We start from the raw sequence: 6,000 nt of genomic DNA, 5'->3' as shown, positions 1-6,000 counted from the left end.
ATGGTTATGACCTGCCATCAAAGTTTGAGGAACCTGGGCCTAGAGTTCTTCAGATATTGATCGGAAACCTATTTTCAGCTTTGGTCACCACCAATTTGACCTTTGGTCCACTAACTTAAATAATAGGGTGCACCTACTGGTCATGACAAATCTTACTACCATGTTTGATGTCCCTGAGCAAAAGCGTTCTTTTAACCAATTTTCAACTGAAGGTCACAACGACCTTGACATTTGACCCTCACTGACCACAAAGTGAATACATTTCATATTATATCTGGACTCTGACTCGTAACCATAGAAAAACTATATTTTATACGGGAATGTTAGAAGAACAATTTAACCACAAATACCCTATATGATTAATAATTCAGTAAACGGAAATGATAGGATTTGAGATAAGATGCTTCACTAATGTCACCACATAGTTATAATGCTCTGGTAAATTATATACAGCCTTGTTCTAATTATCGAATTATAAGAAATACGAGGAGACCGGTGTCAATTTATAAGCAAAAAGCTGTATACTGAACAAAAAGAAAATTCATCTCAAACGTCATGGGACATCGGTACAGCTGTTCCATCACTACAGTTTGCATCAAGTGTTACTTAAATGCGAATGAAAGAAAAGAAAACGGTCTGTTTGTGGATTAATATAATAGACCATTAGGCATGCTCATTAAATGACATCTGGCCCAAATGCAACTCCGCATTTCTGTTAATGAAACCGTGGTGCATGTACATATCTGACGTATTTGGTGTTCAAAGAAACTGCTGTGTCGTTTTGAATATAAAGTTTGTTATATAAAGGGTTTTTTTATTCCATGCTATTGTAGCTACGTTTGACAAATCGTTGTGTCCTTTATACCGCACAATGGAGTGAACAATGTTTTCATACAAGCGATTGCCTTCATTTAATACACAGTCAATATCATGAGCTCTTATATAAGAAGGGTTTATGTTTAAACGTTTTGGTACTGAGCTTGTTTATGAAGCTTTTGGCATAAATATTGTACGGGAAAATATGCCAGAAGCGCTTCTTGGAATGCAATTTCCGTACACTGCATTATATTACAAGGTACGCGTTTTGGGCAATCTTGGTAGAAGTTGCCTAAAATGTCACATGTGTTTTCCATCTTCTGTTGGCAGTCTAAATATGGCGGGTGAAGATGCTTCGGTTATACTGGTCAAACGGCACTGAAATATACCACAAGCAAAACCGCCCGTTATTTTTCTTTAAAAAATCATTTCTTTTTTTCTTGGGTCGTGAGTTTTTACAACTTTTGTTGGCTATGACTATGATGAAATACTTTTATCGTACTTAAAATATATTTTTAAAAAAATGTGGATATTATAAACATGTTAGAACATATCACATTCATTTACTCGAAGTATTGTAATGCTAGTAAAATGCCATATAGAGGCTCATATAAGTTATTTAAATGAACATTTGTTTGGTCATGAAACAGTTTTATTGTCCATGGATGCAGAGATACTGAGTTTAGAAAACGCAATGGCGGTATGCTGAAAACATTATTAAGGGAGGTTGAGGTTCTTAAACTGTTGGTGTAAAATTTGCATAAATAGATTGTTATGTCTATCATATTCACTTGAAATATTAACTTTCGGAGCTCACCTTTACTCGTGCACCTTCTTCCCTGGAAGTTTAAAATATGTTTATAAAATTATTATAGGCGGCTGGTTGTACTTTCATAAGATTTGCTATTGAAGTATCAGGGGCGGGTCCCTTAAGGCGTGCGCCGTTTTTCCTGGAAGCCCAGAATATGCTGTATAATTGATTAGGTTTTCTTTTAGATTCCTCCCACAATAAATGTTTGGCAAATTTCAGGCTTAATCTGTGCACTTTTTTGTAGTATTTGCTTTTTCATATAGACATGAAAAGTATACTTTACGGCGCAACTTTGGGCGTGCAACTTCCATTAAAGCCCGAAATATGCTTCTAAAATGATGAAGGGGATTGAGGTACTTCCCCAATTCTTGGCTAATTGTAGTTTTGAAATACGCATCTTGGTGTAATATTTGCATATAATGTCTAGCTTATTGATATGAACAATTAACTTCGACAATTTTAGGGGGAGGGGGATGAGGGCATCCGTATCCGTAATGTTTATTCATAATAAAGGGTTAAACTATATGCTCTATCCTGTTATAAGGGACTTAAGAATTTTCGAGAAATAGGGGCCTTTATGAAAGAGCATGGGGATTCCTGGCATTCAAGATTGTGTGTACCTTGAACACCTCCAAGCCCGGGGATATTGACATATTTATCTGTTCTAGGAGTGGGATTTGACAATGAAATTCAATGAAACTTCCTTGGGTGACCCTCTACAAAAATACAACAAGGGGTCACGAATGATCTACAACAACAACAACAATCGGCCAACTTCCTATTTTGCTTTAAAAAACATCTCCTCTGAAACTACCAGGCCAAATTCATTGAAACTTTACAGGAAGCTTCATTGCATGACCCTCCACAAAAATACAACAAGGAATCCTAAAGATATGTTTAAATTGCAACATTTTAATTAATGCTTTATCACAGAGTTGTGGCCCTTTGCTTAGGTGAGCGTTATAGGGCCAACATTGCCCTCATGTTTTCTAAATAATCTGGGTGTGCCCGTCATCCAATAAGGTGGGTAGAACATTGATCAAAGCGCGTGCGGATCATTATTCAACTTCACTCTAGCCGTTCAGGCTTTTTATCAGAAATCCGTCTTGTGGTTGGTATACATGATTTTTCTGTATGGCCATCTAACTTCACACTTGTGCCAATGTTCAACATTATTGTTGTGATATTGTGATAATTATAATTATTAGTGTTGCTTTTTTAAAGAAAAGGAGCAGAACATTTCAACACATTGTTATTGATGACTTGTGATAGACTTTAATAAACATTATTTTGTTGGTATCAGTTGTTGACCCCCCCCCCCCCCAAATTGTATACTTGTATACACATGTTCAGTACTCGTTATTGATAAGTTGAAAGAACTTGACTATAACTGCATAGTGTCTAAATCCCTATGAAAACCCCTTATCATTAAAATATATCTTTTCAATTATCCAAGGAGCAAGCAATGGTGAAGAGTTTTAAACCTGCACTCTCACAGATTGAATGTTTTGACAACTTTTTTATTTATAGTCTAGGACTGAGCCAATTTAGATGAAAATGCAAGGAAACCAGTGATATAAGACTTGACAAAATATCAGAGCGGAGATTTATATAGTTTAGTTAAAAAAGGACATTTTATGCATGTTTCTCAAACCGTTAGTTCCACTTTTAGCCATAAAACATCAATTTTCGAACGGAAATATGAAAATCTGCGATCTGATATTTTATCAGCAGTCTTATATCACTAGTTTGCCGATATTTACGCAAACATTGGCTCATTCCAAGACAATAAAAAATAAAAAAAAAGTTGCCAAAACGGTAAATCTATGAGAGTGCAGCTTTAAAAGCCTTCCTTTGCTCAAAGGATTCTTTATGACCTTCACCCATGTATTCTCGAATATAACATCGACTGTACGGCAAATCCGTGAAACACATGCCTTTAAACGAATAATTCGAGTATTAAATGCGTTTTGACTAAAGAAATTACATTTGATTAAGCTTTACTTCATGTCCATTTCAAAATGTAAGACACATACATCTTTTTCTTTTTCATAATAAGACACATGTACATTACCTGCTGTGTAGGCACAGCGCTATATGAGAGTTCCTTCACTAAGCAACTTACACGATCGTCAATGGTAGATGCTTTTTCTCTCAACTTAGTTAAACAAAATAGTCAAATCGTTATTTAAATAGTTCTGAGGAGAGTGCAACATAGGTTCTTGAATTTAGCGTGGAAACTTTTTTGGTGCCAGTTGAAGCGCGGAAGATTTAATTGGTTTTGAAATATTGCCACAAGACAATGTTTACATGGTGCTACAGACGACGGTCTTCAACAAGGGAGGTAATTGCATGATGACAATAAAAAGAAGTACCATTCGAGTACTTTTTTATCTTTGCCCGTGGGCAAGAGAAGGATTTCCAGCATGCCCAAATATTTGGATCTACTTTTCAGGGTTGGGAGAAACATGTTTCTGGGATCGTCCTCGTCTGCTTCCGCGGCGTCACACTTTCATTTATCTTTACCAAACTTGGCCAAAATGTTTATTGGTACAATGCATCGACTGAGTATAGGATCAACAGCCTGATCCAAAATACTTACGCCAGGGTGATGTTCTTTTAAATATCAGCATTTGGCCAGATTCATTTTGTCCGCTCTCTAACTTGAGCATTTCTTAACCAATCATCACCAAACCTTTTTAAGCAGTTATGCGCGTAATGTCTCGATCGAGCTCGAACACAATTGGTCACAATGTTACAGGGAACAGCCTGGTCAAACTATCAATTCAAGGTTTGAAGCAAATCGTCAAAAGTGTCTAAGTTTACGATTACTGTCCTTTCATACTCCAATCTTTTGCAAATGGGGTGGCAACGGTAAAAGAACTTGTGTCTCATTTGATTTCGATAAACAATAGGATCGCATTATTTATTCCAGAGTTACGACCCATGATCATTTATATTTTTATCAAATTCATTTTGTTTTGTTCCTTTGGCATTGTCATACAATCAGAACCAAGACTAAAGTTTACCTCTTGGTTCAGCAATATTTGGTTCGCACAAATAACATAAGAAATGCAAAACAACTGTTTATCAAATGTTCTACTAAATTTTAATTCTCAATATTTTCTTTCTCTTGAAATATACGATGAAGAGCTGCAATCTTTCATTTAACAGTGATACTTTACTCAATTAGCCATTCATGATATAAAAAGGTATTGAATGTTTTGAAAATATCTGCATTCGCAGTTGTGGTTAAAGTGTTTACTTCTTAATTTAATGCGGCATTTATGGACGTTCACGACAGCGTTATACATGTATCCGATTGGTGGAATTCTAGTTTAAGATACTTTAAATGCTTATTTCCTACGCACGGCTATTTAACGCCAGCTCCACCACTTATCGGTGGTGCAAAGACGATGAGCTGTCGACACTTCCGTGGTGCAGCTGTGCATTGTGTTTACTTCTACACAGGTGAGTATGATTTACACTTAATTTGATAATTTTATTAAACGGACATATTTCGAAAAACGGAGAATGTGGTACCGTGTAGAACAAGTATTCTGCAGGTTGGCTACAATTTCGTTTCAATATTGGGCGAGCTGTGATGCCAGGAGCTTTTCTCCCGAATCGGACTGTGCATATTTTGAGATCTGCTAACATTTTAAGTACATGTTCACTTCGTTGCTTACACACACAGTAAGAACATTCATGTGCATATAAATATAACGAGTATGTATACTACTTACGCCGGAACACAACATAACTAATAAACACTTCTTAAAAGTAAAATATGTACATATTTTTAAAAGTGGTGGCGCTGTGCTCTAGTGATGGCGCTGTGCTCTAGTGCTCTAGTGATGGCGCTGTACTCTAGTGATGGCGCTGTGCTCTAGTGCTCTAGTGATGGCGCTGTGCTCTAGTGCTCTAGTGATGGCGCCGTGCTCTAGTGATGGCGCTGTCGAAGAGTGGTGATGATGTCGAGTATGTTTTGCACCCGAAGTAACATAAAAATTCAACGCTTGTGAAATGAATACACAATGAAGGTGGATATGTTTATCATACATTATTATGCCTGTTATGCCCACCAGTTGCAGAAACAACACCCTACGCGAACCACCATAACCAAAGTGAAAACTATTTCGAAAACAGTAGGCTGTTAATTTTACCATAAAACTACCTCTGTCATAACATAAGTCATCGAAGCAACGACTGATGGGTCGGAGTGTTTGGGGTTAGGGTGCAATGAAAAGCTAACTTTTCCTACAATACAACCTACGACCCATGGCTTTGCATACCCTATTCTTACCAAAATTCCTTTGGCTTTGTCATACAAATAGAACCAAGATTAAAATTTACCCCTTGTCCCAGCAAAA

Source organism: Mya arenaria, chromosome 4 (genome assembly GCF_026914265.1).
Source record: "Mya arenaria isolate MELC-2E11 chromosome 4, ASM2691426v1".
In the NCBI taxonomy this organism is placed as follows: Eukaryota; Metazoa; Mollusca; class Bivalvia; order Myida; family Myidae; genus Mya; species Mya arenaria.
This window is presented reverse-complemented; position numbering follows the sequence as displayed.